The sequence below is a fragment of the Harmonia axyridis genome, chromosome 4, assembly GCF_914767665.1.
Source record: "Harmonia axyridis chromosome 4, icHarAxyr1.1, whole genome shotgun sequence".
In the NCBI taxonomy this organism is placed as follows: Eukaryota; Metazoa; Arthropoda; class Insecta; order Coleoptera; family Coccinellidae; genus Harmonia; species Harmonia axyridis.
In genome coordinates, this window is record NC_059504.1 from 19,857,022 (window position 1) to 19,871,139 (window position 14,118).

At 36.2% G+C, this 14,118-nt stretch overlaps 1 protein-coding gene across 2 annotated transcripts in view; it reads left to right on the forward strand.

Moving 5' to 3' along the window:
- Nucleotides 1–14,118, forward strand: part of LOC123677788 (retinal guanylyl cyclase 2) — a 163,773-nt gene that overhangs the window by 106,248 nt on the left and 43,407 nt on the right. The gene's annotated exons all lie outside the window — the stretch shown is intronic.

Here is a 14,118-nt window from a genome sequence, read left to right on the forward strand (position 1 = left end):
ACAACGCCATCGAAGTATTGGCCAATTTGTGTCTGCATCGCAAAGCTATTCGCTCATCGAATGCTCTCAAATACCTATGGTGAGGCCACTATTAGTGAAAGAACGTGAGGAGAGTGGTTTCAACGCTTCAAGAACGGTGATTTTTACGTCAAAGACCAGCATGGCGGTGAAAGAGAGAAGGTTATCTAAGATGCAGAATTGGATGAATTACTTGACCCAAGACTCGTGTCAAACGCAACAAGAATTGGCAGGGTCATTGGGAGTGACGCAACAAGCCATTCCGAAACGCCTGAAAGTCATGGAAATGATTCATTACGATAATCCCAAGCGCAGAAAATCATAGGGATATCCCGGTCATACTTCCACGTCGACGGCCAAACTGAATATTCACGGTTCCAAGGTCATGCTCGGTTAATTGATGCGTTTGAGCCGAGAATTAAAAGACAAATGGCCGCAATACAACGAGAGACATGATAAGGTGATTTTACAGCATGTCAATGCTCGACACCATGTTGCGAAAGTGGTCAAGACATACTTGGAATCATTGAAATGGGAGAAGTCCTAACCCATCCACCGTATTCTCCAGACGTTGCTACCTCGTTTCGATCAATAGCACACGGCCGAGCTGTCCAGCACTTTCGGTCTCGTGAAGAAGTAAAAAATTTGATCGATTCGTGGATCGCTTCAAAAGATGACCAGCTTTTACAACGCGGGATTTGTACGTTGCACAAAAGATGGCAGAAAGTAGTGGCCAGCGATGGACAATACGAATCATAAATGTATAACCTGTTTTTCACAATAAAGCCTCGAAATAAGGAAAAAAACGGCGGAAGCAAAGTTGTACGCCTATGTAAAAAAGACCCATTAGTTTGAAAGTAAGATAACTCCAAATATGATTGACAGAATATTTTACGTCTTCCAAAGGCCATCTCCGGTATGTTTCAAGAATAACAGCATCGCGTCGTTCACGTTGTCGAGGCGGAAGACATCAAAGCTAGATCTTCCACTCTCTTTCCTTTGATCGTTTAAAAGGGAAAATGATGATTTTCGACTCACGCAAATGGGCATATTGCGCGTCTCGAAGGAGGTGATGTAGGAAATATCGAAATGCATGATGTATAATGGTGCATCCGTCTTCCTTTGAGCGACGTCGCTCGACGAAATACACTGTCAACGGTCTGAAATTGATATATCACCTCTGGGAGCGCTGATACGGCGCATTTTTCCGACGGCGTTGAAAAGCTCGTTCGAGAACTAATAAAGAGTCTGGCGTTAAAATGGAAAAACGTCGTTTCGTGTTGAGGATCGTGGTTGTATCGTGGAAAATGTCTGCGTTTAATTCCGGATGGTACGAATTTTTTTTTCGTTTGGAGGCTCTCCAACAGTAAAGCGTTGGAGTTCTGTCTGACTTCCAATAAGGGTTTACAGCTCGGTTTATAGTTATAAAGAGTCGAACTGACGGAATTCCCTCCTTCTTCTTCTTGAATTTTTGTACAATCGTATAGGACTCAAATCGGGATTAGTGTTATTTTTATGAAAGAGTTTATTCAGTCTACTTGATGAAGGATATTCATTATAATGTAATATAAGTCCGAAAGATGAATTTCGAAGAGAAATCCTATTAACTGAAGAGTTCGGTGTACAAACTTAGAATTACCAAAGCCAAACCCCTAAAGGATCTGTAGAAAGGCTTTACTAACGGTCGAATCTAAAACGGTCTGAATGCCCATAAAAATCGGCATTTCAGGGCGAATAATTCAATTGAGTTCAGACCAGTCTACAACTACAACATATGTTCAACACTTGCACCGACAACGAGAAGATTTAAGATTGTCACATATGTTTCCGAGACCGACGAAAAAGTACTTGCAACGACTCAAGTGTCCAGCGACCCTTAAAAACGATTAGATCTAAATATCATCTTCTTCACACATTTTTAGTGGGTTGGAAATGAATTGAATAAGTGTTTTTATCCCGTTCTTTTATTTCCCTGATTTGTCCTTGGCCATGAACTACTTTAGTCACAGTATAAGGACCACAACCCACAATAATAACCAAATATTGACAACTTTGTGTCTATTCCTTCAGAATAATATATCTTCATGATATATTTGGTTCATTTTTGTCTTGGAATAAAATTTCAATTCTGAAAATGACAAAATTAGTAACCAACCAAAAAAAAATCCAAAATAACTAAAACTGTACAAATTGAGTAGACGGTTGACAAATTGAATAACTAAATTAACATGAACACAGACGTACGTTTCGGAATTTTTGTATTTAATAATACAATTTTTCCTCATCAGATCCTTATAGTTCAACAAATTCACTGAATTTACCAACTCACCACTTGTATATCTACTTCACGAAAACTGCAATTGAAGAACTTCAAACTAACTAAACGTAACTGTTTCTCTAGTAAGTATTCACAGAAAAAGCAATATTAAGTTTTATTTTCAATAATTAATATTAATGGAACTGATGTCTTTGCCCACCTTGTGTTTTTTTCGACAAAATGGGATTGATTATAAATTATTCTTCATGCTCTTTCGCCATTTTTACACCTTTTTTCCCTAGGGAATGAGGTTAAACGCCAGCTGCCTTTCACATTCTCCGAGCTAATAAAATAAGGGTATAATTCATCATTTTTGAGAAGAGTAATGTTCAAGACCTGTGATCAATTATGAAGGGTTATCCATTTTATGATTCCGAAAGTAAACGTAAATAAAACATACTTTCATTTGGGATATAGATCAAATTTTTATTTCGATTTAACGCTTGGACTTTTCCATTATGTGCGGAGTACAACATCGTTAAAATCTCCTACGAGTTATCTCTTAAAGGACTCGATCATCATGAGGTCGACACATTTTGGGCAAAATTATCTCACCAATAACAAAGGGTGTAGGGATGTAGGACCTTTTTTTAGGGGAGGTGTTCTCATATGTGTTATGTGAGATAATGAGGTTTGATAACGAAGTTTGAACCGAATTACTCAAAATAATTTTTTTTATTACCAATTCACACCTTATACAGGGTTTTCCGTGAATGGAGTTACGAAGGAAAATGAGAGATCTTTTGGATAATTTTAAGAATAAAAAGATTACCACAGAGCTATTTTGAATTTTTTCTCGTTATCGAGACAACAAAACAAAAAGTGTTGGACTAAACCAGAGTTTATTTTTACATTTTTTCAAAAACGACCAGTGGTTCACCGAAAAATAGTTCTGGAGGAAAGAAGTGGGTACCCTTCCAAAAAAATATCAACCTGTAGATTTGCATTCAAAATTAGCATCACAAGATGAAAACTTTAAATCGGAATATCTATGACAATTAAAGTTAAATATCTTGTGAAAGGAAAGTGCTATGAGGAAAAACTTGAAAAGACAAAAAACTTAAGGAAGAATAATTATATAGAAGTCGTGACATTTCAATGAATGTAGTCAAAAAATTGAATATCTCCGAAACGGATTTTTCAACTTTTCATTTTACTCCAAAGAAGCAAAAGTTTAATTTTGTTGTTTCATAAATACACAATATTATGTTTTTCATTTATAAGTTTCAGTTCTTGCTTCAAGAAAAAATATTTCAGGTGTCTAAGCACGAAGGTGGCGTGGAAATTTATTCCTTCATCTAGCCTCGCCTGTGCTACGAGCCGCCACTGGCTCAGATGGAAGATTATGTCGACCATAATCTGCTCGTTATGCACAAAACAGTTAATAAACGATCCATATTGTTAAATCGTTTACTAAATAATAAAATTTATTCTCAGCATCAAAAATTTACATGCATTGGTGAGCTTGTTGTAAATGTTTGGCTCCCAGTAGTCTACTCCTTGATTTTCGAAATGAGAAGCCATAATTTTTTATTCTGAGTATCCCTGCCTTGAAATTTCGCATGTATCTCATTATTTGTTGCAGATTCCGATGTGCCAATCATTCTTGTTCGTTTCTTTACTATTCTCTTCCATTTTATTTTCCTATTATTTGAATCTTTTCTTGTGTTGTTGGTATTGTTGTTCGTTCGTTTACTTTTGGCAACCTCCGAATTGGGGTTATTATTGTTAGTGGCGATGACATTTCCTCCATTTTGAGACCGATGGTATTTTTTTCGATAAACGTTATATTTATATTTTTTTGTACAATCTGATTATACAATTTTTGTCGGGTTTCTTTTCTAATGAACTAACATTGTTCTTCTAGGCGTTCTTTCAACAATTTCTTCAGATATTCGTTTTCTGAAATCACGGTTCTATACTGGACAATTAAATCTCCGTATGGCATAGGTATTCCCCAAGGTCTGTAGATTACACAGGTTGTCTCGTAACTTAGGTTGAAGAGTGGGGTAACACGTCATCCGGTGTCTGTCAAGGTCTATAGAGTGTCTGTATAGCTATTGGCCATCATTGACAGACATTTTATCGTAGCTATTTTATGATTGAAGATATTAAAGACAATTTAGGATAGGCTACAAACGATATACGCGATCAATCTAATAAGAAAATCCGTGAAAACCCACGATTTTATTGCAATCAAATGTTATTTATTTGAATGTGTAAACCGAGTGACGTCACGAATGGTTGACGCTGATTGGTTGAAAGTTACGAGACAACCTGTCTAAATCTATAGACCTTGGGTCTTCCCGTCGGCATCTTCCCCACTTGTATATTTTTACAAACCTCATCTTAACGGTTTGCTGCCTGATCCAGGCATGATGGATAAAAAATTTTCAGGCATTTTCCACACTGAACATTGTCTTTTTCTCGTACAATGGGTGCATTTTTTTTCACTTTTATCTAACTCCACATCATCTTCACTAGAAGCCATCTTGAATACTGACATATGACGCTTCAGATGACAGTTCTGTTTGACGTATGTCATTGTAACAAGATCACGACTTGGATAACCCCTCAGAGGAAAGAAAAGATAGAGGTGCCTTATAGCATTTGTGGACATCGCTATAACATTTTTGTTTACAAACACTTATAATGTACTGCGTTGCCATTCTGAGAAAGAAGTAATCTTTTCTCCGTTCTGTGGCATAGATGTTTTGCGAATATTCTGAGAATTTGGCAACACGGTTCTGTTGTTGTTATTGCACGTGTCAACTAGAGGTGCGTAAAGGGTTAACTGTTCATTTTAATTTCACGTTTGTAATCGGCGTTATTTCATACAAGTTTGTGAATTTTAAGTTACATATTGTTAATTTTAATCATTCACTCGAAAAACATGTATAGTGTGTGAAACATCGGAAATGAAAACCTAACCTATCATAGGTTAGTTCACGTTTTGAGTCCATAGGCGTAGAATATATCTCGTCTATGGCGTAGTATTTGTGAGATATCGAAAACTTAATTCAATGCTAACATTTGTAGGTTTCCTTCAAATAGAGAATTTAGCAAAATATTGTGCCACGTATTAATATTGCAAATGAACAATTTGCCGAAATATGCATATGTTTGTTCCAAACATTTCAGCACCGAAAACTTAATAAGAGGCAGTAAGAGAACCATTGACTACGCCACTGAAATGTTTACCGCCCCTCTAGTTGTCAATTTTGCAGGTTTGTTGTTGTCCTATCTCACTTTATCATCATGCTGTTGCAATTGATTACAATCCAACGCTATTTACTTCTAAGGGCACCTCTATCTTTTCTTTCCTCTGAGGATAACCCAGTATAAGTTATAAATGCACGAAACATCGGATAAACAACACAAACTACCTCCGACGTTTATACGGCTTTCTCCCTCCTCGTAAGAAAATCCTTGTTTTTCCAGCCATCGCGCTATCGACGTCCCCGTATACACTGTCGCGGACAGAAAACGATCGCGAACGGCAATAAAAACAAATGAATAACGGGGTGTCAGTTGCAATGTTCGCAGACTGCTGAAGAGAGCGTCAAAATTAGTAATCGGACAATAACAGCTCATCCCCCGTCGTTAGCAATTTGGAAATTCATTTTCTCCCCTTCCCAGTCGGCATAATCGGATTTCCATCGGCTGCGTCGGGGGGGGCGATGTTTCAACCCCCCCCCCCCCCTACACCACCCCACCACCTCTCTCGGAGAAGAACGCCGCGTTGGAATTCGGGGCACGTCCGGAAACAGACGTAGGTCCTATTCATCGACCCGGCACTTTTATCTATCTTCCGAATAGCTCGGAATTTGAATGAATCCGACCGGAAATTGTTGGATAGTTTTGGGCGGAAAATTCCGGGAATATTCAATTTTCGGTTTCTTGGATAACTTTCCGCACACTGTGAGTTATACGCAATGGATTATTATTTTGTTTCGAAAGCGAAATGTTTCGAATAGGGGAAAGAAAATGCGGAAGTAGCACTTTGACTTCAAAAAGTTCGGAGCGCTGGTCATTCATGCGCATATTGCGCCCTGTATACTTAAACATAAAGGGGTTTGCAAAAGAATTGATATAATTTCAATGGGTTATAATGGCATCACTGTGTACAATTTTTTGACATTTCTTATGTCATTTGCATTATTTGTGTACAGAGGTTATGTCATTCGATCATGGAAAGATACAGACTTCAACAACGTTTAGAAATTGTTAAATTTTGTATCACAATCAGTGATCATTTGTAAATACTGAGAGAAATTTAAGAGGGGTTTATACTACATGGAAATCTCGTGATCTGCCAAAGTATAACTACTCCTCTCTTCTTAGCGTTTTCGAGAACTCATCACTTTTCAAAATGAGTGAAGCAATCTCAAACGTTTCTCTGATTAACCGTCCTTTTCTACCACATGCAAAAATTCAAAATAGAATAGAAATATTCTTTATTTCGAAATAGAGAAAGGTTACACATACCTCGAAATAAAACAGGGTCAAAATATTTGATCTTCATTGAACATTAAAAAAAATCATTCAGTGAATATGGTTCTATCTTTAGTAACAGCTAAAAAAATCCGCTTCTTTTAACTGTTCAGGATCATCTCTGCTCTTATCTTATCTCTGCTTTTAAAAAAATATATAGAAGACAACACCAAGACAATTCAATTCAATAACAAGAAGGTCGGACGGAAGAAATGGATGACACCTGCTTTGCTCAAGTTGATAAATAAGAAAAATTCACTGTACATGAGGCTGAGAAGAACACCACTCAATGAATCTCTTCAACAGGAATATGTATCGGTCAGAAACAGATTGAAGTATGAAATAATTGGAGCAAAGAAAAAATACTTGCAAGAATATATACATAATGAACAGTCTGACTCGAAGGCACTTTGGGCCCAAGTGAAAGATTTATGTAATGACAGGAAACCCGAACCAGATGTTCAGTTTGCTGAGCTTCTTGATGATGAAATCTCTGATAGTACTGATGTTGCTGAGAAATTCAATAATTACTACACTTCATTGGGCAGGTCTTACGCTGAGAAAATTCAATCGCCAAAAAAAATCCCTCCTGAAATACCATTTTTGTCGCATTCGTTCTTCATTTCCCCGACTGATCCTACTGAGGTGGAAAAAATAATTGCTGAGTTGAAATCGAAAAAGGCAGTGGGATTTGATGGATTGCGAGCAGAAACCTTAAAACGGATAAGAAGAGAAATTGCACAACCTCTGTCACATCTGGTGAATCTTTATATATCTGAGGGAATCTTTCCGGACATACTTAAAATCGGCATTATAAGACCGATTTATAAAAATGGAGATAAATCCAGAATAAACAACTACAGACCCATAACACTGCTGAGCACCTTAGCTAAGGTAGTTGAAAGAATATTGAAGGTAAGAATGGTGAAATTTCTGGGGAAATATGAGATTCTTTCAAAAAATCAATTTGGGTTTAGGGAAGGTAAATCTACAGAGGATGCGCTGAAGGCTCTGATAGGAAAGATCTATAATTGTATGGATGAACAACAACCTTGCTTGGGAATTTTTATAGATCTTTCGAAAGCATTTGATACGGTATCTCATGATAAACTTTTAGATAAACTCTATGCATATGGTTTTCGTGGTGTCGCATATAATTTGATGAAGAGTTACCTGTCTAACCGAAAACAAATAGTGGAAATTAACGGACATAGAAGTGGAGAGCGTGTGGTTACTTATGGAGTTCCTCAAGGAACTGTTCTTGGACCACTATTATTTTTGATATATGTGAATAGCCTATTCGAGCTACGGACTAGAGGGGAAATGGTTGGGTTTGCTGACGATGTTGCCGTATTCCATCAAGGTGAAACTTGGGAAAATCTCAAACACATAAGCGAGGTAGACTTTTCGGAAATTATGCAATGGCTTCAATATAATTTGCTCACTTTAAATGTAGAAAAGACCAGATACCTGCCGTTCACGTCATACACCCCAGGATTACCAAATTTCAAAGAACTGAATATTTCATCTACAGTATCTATTCCAGAAACAGCCTCTATAAAATATCTCGGCATTGTTATAGACCGACATTTGAAGTGGGATGAGCACGTGAAATATATAAACAGAAAACTGAGAGGATTGCTGTATAGATTTAAATATGTTACAAGATATGTGGAGGACAGAAAAAACTTGCATATATTATACGATGGTTTGGTGAGCTCGCAAATATCATATGGAATTTGGAATCTATGATAATCAACTGAAAAAAGTCAACATATTGCAGAAACGCATTTTGAAAATAATGTATCAAAAAGAAATTACTTACCCCAGCCACCTGATATATGAATTGTCAAAAGTTTTGGACGCCCGGCAAATATACACTCTCAAAATTGTATGCGATATATACAGGAAAAAACTTCCCATGGATACATTACAGCATCACTACAACACAAGAGGAGAAAATAGATATGGCAGGCCTAGGAGCAAAAAAAAAATTGGGCAGCGGTACTACGCACATATTGCCCCAAGATTGATGGATCTCATTCCGGGAGAACTCATGTTAATTAAGAACTATGTGAAATTCAAAAAAAGTGCTAAACAATGGATATTGAATACAGATAAAAAAACTATTCACGGAATCATTAACCTGAGCAGTATGTAATTTTTTCAATGTTTTGTTCCGATTGTGACCTTATGTACTGATTGTGACTTTTTATTACACCAATTGCGACTTGTTGAACCGATTATGACTTTTTATACCGATTGTGACTTTCTAAACCGATTACGACTTAAATAGAAAATCTTGTTTTTTTTTTTACACAAAGTGATGTTTTGTCAGAATAGATCATTTAGTTTTAAGTTTGCAACCTGTAAACGAATTCCTACCACGTACAGTCGAAATGACTCTGTGGATGTATGTAGTTTATGGTAAATAAACTTATTATATTATTTGGGGTGATAGTTTATTGAAAAATTTTGTACAGCAGTACTCAGCGTTTCGCTCAGTTCAAGTCAACCTATGTCTTAGGTATTTCAATTCAGTTCTTCTTGTGTTATATTTAGTAATGGTTTTCTCCTCAAAATATTTTATATTCCTATAGACAAATAACAGACATTCCTCGATGTAAATGGCGAACGCTGTTAGTAATTTATTTTCGCAAAATTTTCTTCTACATGATTCTCTAAATTCCAGTTTGAATATGGTCTTTTGGAGTTTTGAAAATAGTCCCAGAAGAGGCCCCATAGAAAATGATACCGTATTTTATCTTAGATTCAAAAACAGCTTGATAGACTGTTTTCAAGGATGTTGAATCAAGGTACTTACTCAAGACACCCAGGGAGTAACAGATGGAGCCGAGTTTCCCACGTAAGTTGGTGATATTATCACCCCAGATCAAATTCTGATCTATGGTCAAACACAGGAAATTATTGTTTGCTTCCAGTGGGAGCTCAAAATCAACTGTCCTAATGCATTGAGGAATTTAAATTTTTGCATGGTTGGTATGAAACATAAAAGCCCTTGTCTTCTGAATATTCATACATAATTGATTTTTTAGAAACCACTCATTTACACTCTTGATGGTAGATTCAACGAGGCTTTTTGAAGCACTAATTTTTGTGGCTTTTAAAAAGATGTGGGTCATATCTGCATAATTTATTAGGGAACAATAAGTGATTGGGGCTGTTTCAGCAATTAGATAATTCATAAAAATTATGAAAATGAATGGACCCAAAATTTCCCCTTGTGGAACACCTAATTCAACTGGAAGTGGATCTGAGATGACCTGCGTTTCCTCGTTGGTCAAGAAAACTTTATTTGAGAGGATGTATCTAAACCATTCAAGTGGGATACCTCTTATTCCATAGGAATTCATTTTATGCAGTATGTGTCCGTAGTTAGAATACCAAAAGCTTTCGAAAGATCCAGAAAGACAGCCGTCCCAATATCAGAATCTTCTAGAGCCTCCAATGTCCAATATGTTAGATTAGACTATAAGTGAGCGTCAATCTTTAAATTGAGTCTTTAAGTTTTGAACGCTCACTGCGTAAACCAGGGCACAACCCTTGAACGGTCCAAAAAGGAGGGTAAATCATGGAGGCGTCGACACGAGAATAACGTACGGCGTCGGTTCGTGAGCATTCACTGGAACAATAAAATATTAAAGAAATATGAACGCCCAAAACTCCGACTGGATTTGTTTCAAACGAAACACAATTTAACGCTTACTCTCTCTCTCTCTCTCTCTCTCTCTCTCTTTCGCTCGGTCTGGGTTTTTCGATCCGATTTAGCCCATTCGAATTCGAAACGAGCAGAATAATTCAGCTCGACCCAGATAGGAATAGCTCTAGATAATCCGATTTTGGTTTATTAATTTCGATTTTAGACCATTCCGCGAGAAATGTTCATATGAATCGGAATGATACAATTTGAAAGGGTTGTAATGGCAACACTGTATATTATTTTTTGACGTTCCTTACGTCATTTGTCTTCCATGTTATTCCATTTGAGCATGGAAAGATACTCGAATTCGGGAGGAATTTATGGACAACATTATTCAGTTAATCGACTACGTTTGTTGTATTGTAGACAAGCATTGAGCTTGGGCACACATATTTTAATGGATTCTGAGATGTTATTGAAGTACTGAAGAAAAAATTTGGTATACCTACATCAATTATTATATCGGAGCTCCAAAAACATTTAAGATACCACCCATCTGCAGTATACATACAGGAGAGCTGTATGCAATCTACAAATCACTCTTTACGCCTATAACATCTGGTAGCAAAGTTGGAATCCTCACAGATTCGCTGTCTTCAATACAGTCCATCACCAATATTTTCTCCAAGAACCCACTGGTGTAAAAAATCCAAGAAGAGTGTCATAATATTATGGAAGACAGAAACGCCTCAATCACTATTGTGTGGGCTTCAACTCCATGTGGGCATACTTGGAAATGATCAAGCAGACACAGCAGCCAATTTAGCGCGAACCTCTGACTCCCCTGTAATAGATATGCAGCTCCACACCGATCTGAGAAATAAAATCAAGTTGGAAGCTCTTCATGCCTGGCAGGCGCAATGGGATGCAACCGATCAAAAACTGCACGCTATCCAACCAATGGTGCACGACCCCATAAAGTTAGATATGAAGAGACAGGATAAAATAGTGGCGAGAAGACTTAGAATGGGACACACAAAGCTAACCCACGGCTTTCTTATGTCTTCAGGAGATGCTCCTAACTGTGAACACTGCCCCGACGAACGTCTGACTGTGAAACACCTAATAACTTTATGCCCATACTATGGAGATGCACGCCGACGATATGGTATCAAAGAGCACCTGCATGATGTACTAAGTTCACCCACCCAGATCGAAGCAACCATACGATTTCTCAAAGATAATGAACTGTACTCTATTATTTAAATCTTTTTTGATGTAATATTGACTACTTTCAATGTGATCTTGTGTCAATGACCATAGCTGTCGAGACACGTTAATTTAAATAAATAAATAAAATAAATAAATTATTATATCAAAAATAAATACTTATAAAACAAGGAACATTTTAAAATCAAGAATAATATTTCTTCCTTCAAGAAAACGTTTATTTATTTTGTGTTCACAATAAACAGAAAAAACATAAATATAACATGCCTACAAACTATTGACTCAAAGTGAATTATAATGAAAGAGAAATAAAATCATCTTTCTCCCTAAAATATTTTCAGACCTCTAGAACTTCCAGCTTTGAAATGGCACACCCGGTATATTATTGCATCATTAGACAGCTTTTTTAATGACAATATGCCATACCTTGGGTAAAATCTCAACGGTTTTGAGTTAATGGGATTCTTTTAAAAAAATGGTGGTGATGAAGACTCACTTTTTTTTAATATCTCGGCAGAAAAAGCTTCTTTCGAATTTTTTTTATTCTTCAAATACGTACTATTACAAAACTGTTTGCAGTTTGGACCAAAAATGTACAGGGCGTTTATAAGAAGATCATGAACTTGGACAACTCAAATTCATCAAAACTCAAGATTTTCAAATTGGAACCTTTTTTTTTTTATTATTTCAGTCGATTCAACGTACAAAAATATTGGGAGTTACTTAAGTGAACCCTATACCTGAAATGAGTTCTTTAAGTGTTATCAAGGAAGAACTTAAAATGAGGAAAAACCGCAATTTATAACTGTGTCGAGTAGTCTGTGAAATTCGATGTTTCCATAACTGAATTTGATATTTCAAGAATTGTAATGAATTATTCGTAATTGAAAATTGTATTGGTTTATGGATTTCTCAACAAGCCCAACGAAAAATAAATTGTAATTAATGCAATGTAAAATTTAGTTTTCGAATTTTAGTTTCTTTCTGGGTTTTCCGGAAGTCACAGACTACTCCACACAGTTAGGAATTGTAGTTTTTCCTCATTTAAGGTTCTTCTTCGATAACTCATGAAGTATTCATTTTAGCTATAGGGTTTGCTCAAGTAACCCCCACTAGTTTTCTAAGTAGAATCGACTGAAATAATAAAAATATAATAATATCATAATAAATATAAAATTTGAATCCATAAAAAATAATTATACTTGAATTTTTTCTTTCCTGAAATACTTTGTATGAAAAAGTGTGGAGTTCTACAAACTTCCAAACAAAATCTTCGAAAAAAAATTCCCAAACCAACATTTTAACATTCTGCAGAGTTAGAGCGGTAAAATGGGTCTCTGCCTAGGGCGGCAGTTTGGCTAGCGACAGCCCTGCCCATTCATTGCAATTATTTTTTTTTTATTTATTTCATTTCTATATTATCAAGTGGGACCCGAATATAACAGAACAATCCGTGGTATGTAATGCAATCGATATTTGCTGTATACAAAATTTATATAATTCCAGGCTTATCATTCAACAAAAATCACAAAGTTCCATTGTCATGTTAAATAGTTAAATGGAAACTTCCCACATCATCAATTTTTATCCATTTGCAACATCGATATTAAAAAATTTTTCTATCCCAGAATATAATAACCGGAATACACAATCGGGTTTGATATAACCTCGAACACCTGTGTTCAAATTGGCTGAGGTTAATCAAACTCCATAGCTCTGGAGCCCTGCCAAACTAACTTCATCGTCCAAATGATAATTGCATAATCCCTGATTCAATTTTGGCTAGAATTGAGTTACACAGAGGTCCAACTTCCCCAGCAGCGCACCAGTCTATGTTCCATTACTCGAATAGCGTAGTTCATCATTTCAATTGCGAATTTTTGTGACATACTCTATTGAATTAACTGTCATAATTGTTCGGCGCGTGGATTGTTTCTCGAATATTCAGAGTATTTGATTTTTTTTTAATAGATTTTTCGGTATTTCCATGTTTGAACAAACTGACCAAACGGTTTTGAAGGTTAGAAATGGGCACATAAATATTAATGGCTATTTCCCTCAAAAAATTCCAACCAATCATATTAACGCATAAAATACAAATCACTTAGCAACGATACAATATTTTTGAATATCGATGCAGCGTGAAAATATCCGGGTATTCGCCGGTGTCATCGTTACTGAAGAATGGTTTTTAACATTTTTATAGCTTTGAAGATCAGTAATATTAATATCACGCGTTCCAGCTACTCGATAATCAAGCTAGTAATATTTTAAAATTTTGTAAAATTTTTCCAATTACAGGTGCGAAAATTTAATATTCGTATCTTTTTTTTTCTCGTCGTTTTTCAAAGCTTCATTGATCAAAAAAGTCCTTCCGGTCTAGGCCCCATTGTGTTGT